The sequence below is a fragment of the Lutjanus erythropterus genome, chromosome 15 (assembly GCF_056507025.1).
Source record: "Lutjanus erythropterus isolate fLutEry1 chromosome 15, fLutEry1.hap2, whole genome shotgun sequence".
In the NCBI taxonomy this organism is placed as follows: Eukaryota; Metazoa; Chordata; class Actinopteri; order Lutjaniformes; family Lutjanidae; genus Lutjanus; species Lutjanus erythropterus.
Window position 1 is genome coordinate 30,841,023 of NC_139331.1, and position 13,730 is coordinate 30,854,752.

Below are 13,730 nucleotides of genomic sequence, written 5' to 3' on the forward strand. Positions count from 1 at the left end.
GAAAAAGAAAAAAAAAAAGGTCGCGTTGTAGATTTATTTTACAGTCAATCTAAAAGTGCACGGCTCTCCAACGGGCAACAGATGGTGAAACACCTGCAATGCCTTGACAAGTGCCAGATGAAAACAGCAGAGATTTGTTAAGTTTAAAAAAAAAAAAATTTTTTTTGTATAGTATAGTGTAAAGTGAAAGTTTTCTTATATACAGTGGTTTTCAAACTGGGGTATGGGGACTAACAGGGGTCCTTGAGTGAGCTGTAGGGGGCAGAGGTGGGAAGTAACAAAGTACAAATACTAAGTTACTCTACTGAAGTAGATTTTTCAGGTATCTGTACTTTACATCAGTGTTTATTTTTCTGACCAATTTTAACTTTTCATCCATCCATTGTCCATGACCGGTTATCTTTGATGGGTTGCAGGGGGGGTGGAGTCTATCCCAGCTGACACGGGGCGAGAGGCAGGGTGCACCCTGGACAAGTCGCCAGTTCATCGCAGAGCTGACACATAGAGACACACAACTGCTCACACTCACGTCCACACCTATGTGAAATTTTGGGTTATCAGTTAACCTGTTATGCTGCATGTCTTTGGACTGTGGGGGGAAGCCAGAGTACCTGGAGAGAACCCACGCGGACATGAGGAGAACATGCAAACTCTGTACAGAAAGGTTCTGTCTCAGCCACAAACTCCCCACTGCACCACAATACACTGCACATCTTCAAAGCAGGCTAATTACTTTTGTTTTAATGCATTTGATGAGACTGGTTGACTATTTTTTATTTTGCATACCTGCGCGTTTCCTTCTCAACATCAAGACTGATTTAAACCTAAATGGATGAAACGATAACACACAGAAAACATGATTCCTTGGTGTATCGATCAATGCATATCACGCACGATAAATATAACAAAATGAAAATTATGTACAAGACGTAACAAAACGAAAGTAGCGTAAAAGATGTAACAAGACAAAAACAGCATAACAAGATGAAAAAGACGTAAGAAGAATAAAATGATGCAGCAACAAAAATCACTTTGAAGATGTAACAAGACGAAATGACAACCTCTGCCACCTCTGGTATGGGAGCTGCGTTATGGTGCTAGAGGAAAAATCATGGAACTAGGATTCATCCCCTGGGAACCATGAACATCCATACAAAATTTTGTGTCGGTTCATCTTGCACACTGGTTAGACAGAGTGAAAATAGTCCCCAACAAATCCTACACTGTCTACTCATGTTTGAGCAATGTGCAATGTCCTTGAAATGGCTCAGAAAAACAGCAAGTTTGAACCCAAAAGCATGAGTCACAGGCAGATAAGTTAGGATACAAGTCCAAGTTTACTTGAATTAAAAAAAAAACAGGCATGGATCAAAATCAAGAAGGCCAGTCAGAACATGCAGAGTTCATCAGTCTTCAGATCAGGCAGAACAAAGGCTGGAACAGGGTGGGGACAAACTAGACAATCTGGAACACACAGAATGGAAATGGGCTGGTACTGTATGTATTGCAAGACTGCTGTGGGTAATAGGGAACAGGTGGGTGGGAATGTTCAGGTGACGGGAATGGCGGAAAAAGGGGATGACTGCAGGACAGAAGGGAGGGAGGGAGTGTATCAGAGCAGACAACAGAACGAATACTTGGAGCTGGCTGAAGAGGTGACTGTCCTTTCTTTTGTTTTATTAAATTCTTTAGTCTTTTGTTCTTTCAAGTAATAGTGTGACCCATTTTATAAAATGTACATCTTCAGGAACTAATAGGCTTGGGGCTGAAAGCCAGAGAGAGGCAGGAAAGTTGAGAGAGACGGACTAACACAATGTTGGTTTTTGTCTTTTCATGGGGTTTGTTGACAGCAAGAAAAATATATAATACTTCCAGGTTCATTCTCTAAATCTGGAGACGTATCAGTGATGACCATGGCTGAACTAACTCGTCTTCCTCTACCTGTTATCAATCATAGGGTGTCCAGTAATATTTACATTAATAACAGCTTCTATTTTAGTAGCTCGTTCTCTCCATTGGTGTAGGGTGCAAAGATTGAATACTGAAAAATCACAAAGCAACTTGAGTGAAATTAAATTTGGCTGATATTCACAATGAAGGAGCTTGTTTTTACTTCCTGTGTCCATAATTTTCTGCCCTCTAGTGGCAAAAACTTAATCAGTGCAGCTTCAGTGGAATTCTGATGGCTTTGCCCTATACTTGATTACATATGGATTAAGACCCGTTGAAGGGTTATTATTCAGTAGCATCATATTCCTGTGTGATAAATAAATAGATGATCAAGTGCCACCTGGGATGCCCTCTTGAGTGCCCTGCTTGTAGAGTAAATGTGAAGTGTCATCTAGAGTGTCCTTACAGTTTACAAAATGTGCAAAAGTGCCCTACACAGTGCCCTCCCAGTGGGCAATGTGATGCAAAGCCCTCTACTGTCCCCTTCTGGTGAAGAAAATGTGGAAAGGTGCCCTTTTGAGTTTACCACGTGAGGCAACTGGATTTGCAAGATCGCGAGATCACGCAATCACCTGATCACACAAGAATTCACCTAGCCAGGCTCTAAGCTATCCACTTGTGTCTACACCGTAGGCGGAACAAGTCAATCAAGTTCCTCAGAGGGGACTGCTGGCGGCCGCAGGCAGCGAGAAGCGCCCATGCAGACGGCTTGTCTTGAGTCAACAATGGCGTCTCCTGCTAAGGTTAGCGTAGATACTGTGAGAGCATCAGTTATGTCAGAACTGGAGAATATTTATTGGTTGGTTAAACTTAGTCCGTGTTAGACGTGAATGATGGTTCATCCAATTGCTTTCCCTTCCAAACAGTCTCTATGGACGTGTTCCCAGATGGTTCTGTGTAACAAAAGACCATCCAAAGGGAACTGTAAGGTTTGATTTATGCTACATTCTTATCCCTATATAAATAAGCATTAAATAAATAAATAAAAACAACATATAAAAAATATTTCATGTGCTAAAATTATACTGAAATTGCTACAGTTTTCTCTGACTAAGATGACTATGATAAGTAATATTGTGATTATTACAATATTACTTTTTATCTATCATAAAAAAATGTTAACAGTATTCACATGAATAATACGACATGGCACGCTCCATGATTAAAATGCCAAGACTACTGATCAACTAAAACTTGACTAAAAAACAAAATGAGGATGAATAATTACGATCAAAAGGCCTTTTGACGCACAACTAGGAATGAAGAGAAAGAAATAGGTGACAAAATTAACAGTCACCTGTGTATTCACTTTCAACAAGATTTTCACAATAAAGCACCCTCATTTACTAGTACTTAATTTTTAGCCTGAATACAAAAAAGACTGTAGAGTAAGTAGAGTCAATTATTTGAGTCTTTAGTGTTTCTCCCAGCCGTGACATTCCTCATCAGCTTACCTTCTGACCTTATCATGTGCCTTTCTGCTCGGCTCTCGGTTCTGTGATCTGGTCACTTACGAAAGAATGAGTGTGCAGCTTCAGCCCAGTGAGTATTTAACAAGCGGGTGACGTTGAGAAAGGAACAACTGAATGCAATGCTGCTGCAGAGTTGTTGTTGTATTACATTATTCATCCCTAAGACGTTATAACTCATGTATCGTATGTCCGGTACATTGCTTACTCACACCTCTAAAGAAAACACTGGACTTACTTATGCAGAGGCGTAACCAGTGACTCTCCTCACGATACACAGCTGACTACGATTGAAAACCTCATCTATTACTTTGTGCGAAGTGCTTATTATTATTCACACACATGCATGAATGCACACATAGTCTTCGCTGATGAGATCCACGATCTCTGTTAGCCTGTGTGTGTGAATGTGGGAGATAAATGGCAATCATTTCAATTGTCTCTGTTGGTGACTAATAGTGGTTTGAGGAACCAGTCAGTTATACGCATGAAACATGCAATTTATTCTTAAATAGAGATTGGAATTACACGCAGCTAATAGTAGAGTTTTATCAGAGAGATGAGACAAAAAAATCAATCTTGGACTTGTTCTGTGCTTTTATAGACACTGATGAGTGTGTGCTCCTGTTTTCAAACTGAATAATTCCTCTTCTGTGTGTCATTTGAATGCACTCACCTGTTTTATTTTGATGGCTGTCAAACATTCACATCTCTACACACACCACTCATTACTGGTTTGACAAATACACTATTAGAAATAAAGGTGCTAACTAGAACCACAAAGAGTTCTTCAGAACCATTTCAGAGAGTTTTAACTTGAACCCAACATAAAGGGTTATACCTTGAATCATCTGTGAAAAGTTCCACCCAAAACCCAGAGAAAGTTTCAGTGGTTGTTCCACCAAGAACCCTCTGTTCTAACAAACACCCACTCAGGGAGTTCAGCCAAAAGCCTTTTTATAGTCCAAGGGTTTCATCTAAAGGCCACCCAGGGGTTCTACCGAGAACTTTTTTGTATTTGAAGCTTTTTATCTAGAACCCACCCAGGGTTCACACACACCCAGGTGACAAAAAAGTTCTTCAGGGATCGTGGAAATCCTCAACAGGATTCTTTGGCTGAAAAGGGTTCTTAATGGAAAAGAACCCTCACTGAACCCTGTCTTCAAAGATGGGTTCTTCAGAAGCAGACGGTTGTGGGTAAACCCTCAGCCCTTCAGGAGGAACCCTTTTGGACCCTTTAAATCTAAGAGTGTAACCAGTACAAACCAGTGAACTGAGAGAAAGAATAACAGTTGGCATTGAAAGCTTTGTCAGTGATATAATGCACTTCACCTATACTTCACCTGCTGGATGAGAACCGCAGAGATGGAACGTCTAATCTGGGGATGACAGATGCATGCTGCCATATTGAAATTCTAATTCTGGCATGACAACTTGTCTAAATGATGACACGCGTGCGCATGATTACTTTCTCACTCTGCGATTCGAGCAGAAAATTAAATATCGGATGAAATGTATGGCATCTCAATATTGAACCAAGACTCTCTTGTGGCAACAGTTTTGACAACCCCGACGTTCCTTCCTGCGTCATTTCATCAAAGTTGCCCCCTTCAGTGGGATTTGTTTTCAACCTGAGTAGCTGTTGATAATGTATGTATCAAAAGAAACACCATTTTCCCAGTAGTGTTGTGGTTTTCTAGGTGAGGAGAAATAAATAATCCTTTGTTGTGGAGGCGGTAGAGAAATAGTTAGGGCTAAACACGCTTTTAATGCTCACTCAAAGGAAAAAAAACCCTTTGTGTTTGTATATTCCTACAATATCAGATCTCAAATGCAGCGCTCTGTAGAAGTTATTTAAGAAATGAAGTGCTTGTTTTGTACCCAGAGAAATAAAGGTGCTAACTAGAACCATAAAAGGTTCTTCAGCTTGTCCCCATAGGTGAACCTTTTTGCTTTGTGATAGAACCTTTTATAAAGTTTCCACTTGGGACCCTTTCAGAGAGTTGAACCTAGAAGGCAAATAAAGGGTTCTATCTAGAACCATCTCCCAGAGACTCCACCCAGAACCTCCTATGAGAGGTTCTCCGGAGAGCCCCTCTATGTTGTCACATTCCCCAATGGTGGTCCAGGGAATGAGGGAAGTAATAATATTTAAGTGTAAATAGCGGGGAAAGAAGAAAGGAAAACTCGGACAAATGCAACAATAATCTTTTTATTAAAAAAGGGGTTTTCTAGAACCTACCAAGGGGATTCTTCCAAGAACTTCTTTACATTCCCAGGGGGGGTTATGCTGAGAACCTTTCTATATGTGAAAGGTTTTATCTAGAACACAAGATTCTACAGAGAACCTTTTTATATTATGGTACAAAAAACCATGATGAAAGAGTTCTTCAAGGATTTCCCAGGGTTTTATCTAGAACACACTCAAGGGGTTCTACAGAGAATATTTTTATATTATGGTACAAAGAACCCTTGATGAAGAAGTCTTTCCTCTATGAAAGGTTCTCCTATAAATGGATGAAAAGGGTTCTTTATAGAACCCTTAGTCTAAGAAACACTTTTTCAAAAGAGGGTTCTTCAGGAGCAAATGGTCATGGGTAGAACCTCAACCCTTCAGGTGTTTAACCTACTGAGATCAGCCTTTATGTGGTAATTACATGTAGGACATTTTTGTCATCATGAAGTACTTTGACAGCGTTCCAACACTGAAGGAAAATACTCCTCTGAATCTACAGATGTCAAAATTATCAGTCATTTTCATACTAATGCAGCCCTGCTTAGAGAAAGTGAGAAATTCCTTGTATACATAATGTATGGCTGATTTTAAATTCATAAGCTACTTTGGATGTGGCTGTTCAAAGGAGATAAACACATGACGCCTTCAAAGCCGTACCAACAAGATGTCTTTCACATTATGTTGTGGTGGATTCTGGTCGACTGTTGCAACCGTTGGTGTAAAAATCAGTCGGCGTGTCTCGTCTGTTCTCCCTGTATGATTGATGAGTTGTTGATGTAGGATGGCAGCTCCACAGAGGAGTCCTGGCTCTTTGATAATGAGCGACCCGATGATTATAACCAATGTTGTCCATCAAAAAAAGAAAGAAAAAAAAAATGCAAATTCCAAAACAGAAGTTCTGAATTTTCAATATTTGGATGTGATGCATCCATAAACAGAAGGCCCAGTGCATTATTGGTGTGTTTTCTTTATTCTTTATTTGAAAACTTAAACTTCTCCTGAGAATTTTAGAACAACCTGCATTGCAGAACCAATGCAAAATCTTTAGAGCAGCCCTTCAAATTCATATAAAAGTTGTGTGCCTACCACTGAGGAGAATGGGGGGAGAGTGTTGTGTCCAGGCAACTACTGTGCATTTAGAAATCTCCAAATGATCGATAGATGGCAAGATATCAGATCGTCTGGTATCTTGAGACTATTTACATATAAATGAGCGTCCATTATTTCAAGCCCATGCCAAATTAGTGCACACAATGCTGTATTTCTCAGGATACCGTAGCTTTTAAATCTGGAAAATACGGACAGTACAACATGGCTAGCTTACCTCAAATTCTCTCTGCAAAATGAACAAGATCTCTTAGCCGCCTGAGAGTCTATAAACACCGGCGCCTCCTTTTCTTTTCAAAGTTTTTGGCACACAGGCTCGCACAGACGATCAAGGCAGCATGATTCTGCCTTCTTAGCATTATTACTGGCAAACAAACTTCTCCCTGCCTCTTAGTTTTCGAACAAATCTATATTGACAATCGTTAATAGCCAGAATGATCTGCAGGGGTCGACGGGCCAGTTTATTTTAGATTTCACTCACAGTGTGAAGCTAGATAGATACAGTATGAGCAGTCAGGTTGTGGACTGATGATCGGACCACACAGTGTGAGCACATATTTCGTGACGTTGGTAGAAAACGTTCGATGGGCCACAAGTCATCAGGTCCTCCAAAACATGTATTTCTTAATGTTCAAGTAAACACGCAGGGTCAGACAGGACAGCAAACTGGGGACTGGTCCACCCAGGAAAGCACACTGACTGGAAATTCTCAGGACTCGTCTTTCATACCCAATGAGGCTCCTCTTATTGTGAGACTCCTCCCTATTTTACAAGTGCAGGAATTTGACACCATTGGTTACAGAACATTTCATAAAAATGGAGTTCATCCTACCTTTATTTCTGTGGTTTAATACACCGTAGCCTATGGGGTTTAATAATAGCTCCCTTGACCAGTCATTACACTTTCACCATACATTTTGCTCCACCAATATATTCAGGTTTCCCTTGATGGTTAAAATAAAACTGAATGGCACAAGACCAAAAAACATTACCACAGTGCACTTTGGCTTTACATTGCAGATGATTTACTTGTACAGTAGGAGTTGGATTTAAAAAACAATATTTCTAGAATCAAACAGTGTTCAGTGCTCAGCTTAAAGCTTCTGTCTTCAAAACCAGCTCAAAGTCTTTTGCTTCTCTCCACAGCGTCGTTTCACTCAAGTCCTTCCCACCAAACCTACAACTTCAAGCGGCAGCGTAAAGAATCGCTTGCCCTGCAAAAACAGCCAGCCACTTCAGAGGAACCACTTCAGAGGAACCCTCTCTCTGAAATGACCTGTGATTGGCCAGAGTCCCTGGTCACAGGCCTGATTTTCTGCAGCCTGAAAACAGAGCCAGGAGGAGGTGCAGAAGTCTAGTTTTCTCTCAGGCTACTTCAATCACAATGTCCTGAAAGGTTATTGTGGAATTGATGCAAACTCATTTGTATAGCACTTTTTGACAGCATCAAAACAATTTAAAGCTGCATCAATCAAGTCTTGGCCACCAGGGGGCAGACAAGAACAGACACACAGGTGTCGACATGTTAGCAAACAAATGTCTAGACACTAATCCAACAGTCATGGAACAATATTATTACTATTTGGAGTTGTTTCTCTTCTTACCTTACGAATGTTAAGACTCATATTCAGTCTCTTTTTAGCTCTGTTTTTGTCTCCACCACATCCGAGGACAATATGACATCATGTCTGCCTCTTTAGCTGTAAGACTTTTATATTTCTTCTGCTGTGAACCGAGCTTGTCTGCAGACAAATGCTTCCTGCTGCTGTTGTTGACAACGATGAGACCTGACAACCAAAACAATGAGCTAAAAGAGGCTAAAAGGATAAGTAACCAAGCAAATTTTGGCACTAATTCTGTGGTGTCACACTACTGTTTTATTTATTATGAATATAAAAACGATGATGATTACTATCATGATAATGATTACTTAAGCATTAAGCAGAGCTACCGTATTTGGGGTCCACTCTGGTTTTAGCCACTGATGGTAACCATTTTCCGCCAAACTATAGATTTGATGTTCTCTTCACAATGTCCACACCAGTACATTTTCTTCCCACTGTGAATGATTTATGGGATATAAACAGTGTTTTATCTGTTGATCCTAACAAAACCCTTGTACACTCTTGCTCATACACTTGGGTAGATTGGAGTTATTTCAAAACCCATGAGAGTTTTTAGTACATTTGCTGGAGGGTGAAAGCTGTTGCTGAATCTGGTCTCACTCCAGAGAGTCCCAGGTCCAGCCTCAAACTGTGGTCTGACTTTTGCCAAGTCTGCCATGGTCCCCCACACTTGGCACACACGCTTGTTTTCTTAATGACTCCGCACACCTCATGTCATTATGTAAGTATGAATCATGGAAGCTGGCGATGGTGATGTTGTGGTTTCCAGGTGACACTGAAAGTTATCTTCAAATGTGGAGTGAAGAAAACAGAAACGGTGAAATAACAACATCAAAAATGAGAGCTAAATATTTTATATTCTCTCTGCTGTAACGTATGAAAACAAATCTGCAAAGACAACCTCCCTTCCCTGCCAACAAAATACCATCTTACCCTTGTGTGATCGTTTACTTAAATATGGCTTTATTTGCTTTAATCTTTGTCTTTATTTCAGTCTGAGAATGTAATGTCAATCATAGCAAGCAATGTAAAACTGATGGGAGTAATGAGTTTGGAGACATAGTTCAGATTTTTAGCTGCAACCAGCAACACTACAGATTCCTACATGTGTCAGTTGGTCTGTCTAGAAAAAAACTGCCACCCTTTGCAGCCTGTTTTTTACCCAGAGAGGCTGAAATTTGGCATGGAGGTCAAGTGTGTGTATGTGAAGTGGTGTTTATGCCAACTGGGCAAAGGGGGATGTGGTAATGGGAGTGGTCTATCGCATAAAGGGTCATAACTTTCAAAGGATTTACAGACTTGCTCAAGATTTAGTGAAAAGGTCGGTCATGAGTCAAACAACAGCTGGTTAACTGCTCATGACAAATGGCAAAAGGGGACGTGTCAATGGGAGTGGCCTGTGACAAAAAAGGCACATAATTTCTAAACTGATTCACTGATTCACATGACCATACTCCTGAACCGTTTACTGTAGACTCTGTGGAAGGCATCATAGAGAGGACATATGATGTTTGTCAAATCAAAACTGTTGCAGTTTATTGTAGTTTAGTTTTGTGTGAAACCACTCAGTGAAGTACGTCTCGCACAAGATACGCCACAGACACCAACATCGCTGTCCATTGCAATGTCATCCTACCTGAGGCTGCTGGTCCTTTTCTCAGCTGTGAAGAGGAATAACAAGTAAGATCTGTTGTTGCATGACTGCATCCCAGTACAAAACACAGAGGGATCGTAGCTTTAGTGGCTAACATTAGCTTTTGGAAGTAGAGAGTCATGATGTTACTTATGTGACTGTTGGATGTATGGTCTTTATAATTACATATCTTTACAGTCTGATATTTCAACAACTGCAACTTTCTTGACTTGTAAAATTATCTTTTAAATTGATAAACATCATATGTGTAATTCATGCCACAGTTCAACAGGATCAAAAAAAAAAAATGCCCCCCGTCTGTTTCTTGTCTTGTGGGAGGCATCACTGGTCTTGGCAGAGAGGTCCCTTTTTCATTGGTGTGACTTTGTCCAACTCTTTTTCTTTAGCCGCTGAGGTCAAGTGGTTGTGTGTGTGAATGCATGCAAATGTGGATGCATCTCTGCAAAGCAAGTCATTTTACCTCTCAGAACACCTCTCAGATTTGCTGCTCTGCCACTGCCTTGATCTGTTTTTTTTGGGTTAATGGTGACTCATCTTCTGTGAGGTAAAATTACTGTTTTAACCAAAGGAGTCTGGTTGCTTTGCAGAGAGCGATATTTTGCTTATTGCAGCTGTTTCCCATTGGAAAATCCATCTGAAAATAATCAGAATATATCGTAACTTTAAACTGATATTGATTTTTTTTTTTTAGGTGGACCTACTTTAAGTTCCAAAAATATGTTTTGCTGCTGACCCTGTTCACAGTAGTTCATTGCTTGACATCCATGTTGGTACTCCTCTCTGCTTCTCCAAATTGTAGGCGTTCCACCTGCCATCTTCTGTAGGCAACACACTGACACTGGATAAGAACCTCAAACACCACAACAAATAATCAGATCCCTTATTTTCAGATATTTCTTTATATTAAGAACTCTGGTGAAGGGTCAGTTCAGTCTCCAGTTTTTCCCACATTATCATCATCATGGCTCAGCATTATTATCCATGTGTGTTAATGGTAATTAGAGGGGTGGTTTCAAATGAGTTTGGGGTTTTTTATTAAACTAATATTACTAATATTGTCAGCTCAATGTGCCCTGGGAATCCACTGTCAGCCAATTTGCTGGTGTAAAATAGGCCATGCAGTCATCACCCAGCTGTTTGATGCTCCTCTCTCTCTGTCCCTCTCTCTCTCTCTCTCTCTCTCTCTCTCTCTCTCTCTCTCTCTCTCTCTCTCTCTCTCTCTCTTGCCACAGTCCAAATATAACCTCGCCCCAATCTGATTTAACCACCGTGGTCTCATCCCCGGGGCAAAATGGACTCATTTGTGCAAAGAAAGGAGAAAAGAGGGAAACAGGAGAAGGGAAAGAAGTGACAGGATAGAAAGTCCAGTGGAGAAGAAAAGAAAGGGGTTTAGGGGGGAGTAGGAGGGGTATGAAGAGGGTGGGAGTGAATGGAGAGTGTGATGAAGAAAGGAAAGGGGGAAAAAAAGACAAGATGTGCTCAGTGAACGAGGTCACTAATTGGGTTGAGACTTGTAGCTCCCCTGCAATCCTTTCCCCTTCGTTCCTGACAGAAATCAAATTATTTTGAAATTCTTTAATAAGAGCAAGAAAAATATGTTAATTTCTAGCAGTGAAAATTGCAAGAGGCTGAAAGAACGGTGAACCATTACTGGAGCAAAATAACAAGTGGCCAGTATTAAGAGATTTATTAATACTCTGGGCCAGTGTTGTGACTACCCTTTGACTGTTTTCTTTTTTTTGTCTTTTGGTTTTTTCTCTTTTATTCAACAAAGTTAACGTTAAAATAGATGACATGCATTCTCTTTCTTCCAGCCTCATGTTACATTACTGCTACTTGATAGGGATTGCTGAGGCCATGCTAACCACGGTCCTATTCACTGACCCTGTCTGATCCTCCTGTTGGGGATTCCTGTCCAGAGAAGCAGACAAAGATAAAGACACAATGTCTGTTTTCTTTAAAGAAAGGGAGAAAATCTGTTCATTTGAATAAGGACACAAAGTAAAATAGGCTTTGATCTGTCCATCTGCTTGTGAAATATTGAAAAGAATATTATGCATTTATTCATTCAGCAGAGAGGAACATAAGAGTAATGTAACCTATATAAAGTAATGCTTATTAAATAATTTACATTTGCATATAATTCATAGCGGTCAGAATATATTCCCAGCAGAAATATTAGCAAAGAATGCTATGCATTGTTTTTTAGGTTTTTATCAATATACAATATAGATGTTTATTGTTATAGTGCAAATATTGGCCATTTTACAAAATCCTATTGAATGACTGATGCATCTCTGATGTGATGGAGGTTTCTGATCACAGCTATTTTAGTTGTTGTCATAATTTCTCTTACATATTAGATATCTATTATGTATTGTAAGTGTCATTTTATTGCCTTTGTTTTTTTTGTTTTTTGTTTTTTTTGTAATCTTGTTTTTAAAACATGCTGCATAAATTGAGGTTACTCCGAATATTGATTATTATACTAATTAAACTGCATAATCTAGGGCAAAGGGGTTGTATGTGTTTTGGGCGTCACATGAGTGTTATCTTCATTCCCTTTAAAAGGCAGGTGCACCTGCACCTGGCGCATTGCTAATTAAATGGTGCATTCAGCAAATTGGAGAAGTGAAGGGTTTTCTGCTGAGGAAATAGAACTCAGGGGATGCTGGAATGACCCACTTGCAAAATGCAGCACAGCAGTGACTTTGACAGCAGTGGGAAGTGGATATGGACAGCGTCTACCTCCACCATCTCCCAGTCCTCTGTCCCATTAAACAACTCTATTTGACTGCAAATTGGTGAAAGTACCAATATGTGCTATTGTCCATCCCTGTGTGTGTGCACGCTGTGAATCCACTATTGTAGGTGCATCTTACTATCTGAATAATTTGCCATTTAAACAGCAGGAAAATAACGCAATCCCTTCCTGCTGCCTCAAGATAGCAACATGCCAACAATGCACCTGACCACACCTCATCTCAAGACCAACATGCTCATGTGCATGCAGACGGCCATAAGCACATTTGCTAGTTATACAATGTGGGTGCAGGGTAAGAGAATGATAACTGTGTTGGTTGAAACCAGCCATGAAAGCTGTGTTGGGTGGATGATGGAGCCCTAAGTGGCCAATGTTGGTCTACATGCTGCATAAAAATGATGGAGGCAGCACAACAAGCTGCAAAACAAAAACATACATACATAAAGTTGTTGTGTCAAACATATTAGCAAGTGGTTGCTATAAACTACATTTATGTACATGATGATTTACCTGTTAAAGTCATTAAACCTGCAATGACTTTTTTGGCCACTCAGGGGCAGCAGAAACAAGTTGAAAAGACAACAGTAACATATTATCACATACTAAGTTGACATATTGAACTTATTAGTAAACTTTGCTAACTCATTCAGCAGTTATGCACCATCACTAACGATCATTTGAAGCTGTGTTTCTGGCCAACTGGAGAATGCAATTTCACTGTTTTAGTCTCTAACGGTTTCTCCTGCATGGATCTTTAAATGCTTCACTATATTCACCAGCTAGCTTGCCTGTCTGCTGTTTGATAGTCTTGAGGAGCTCTCACCGCCTATCGATCATCTTGGGGATTTCTAAATGCAAAATAGTTGCTTGAACTTTGGTGAGTGCTGCTGCTAACAAACCTCCTCCACTTACATTTTTTCAAGGA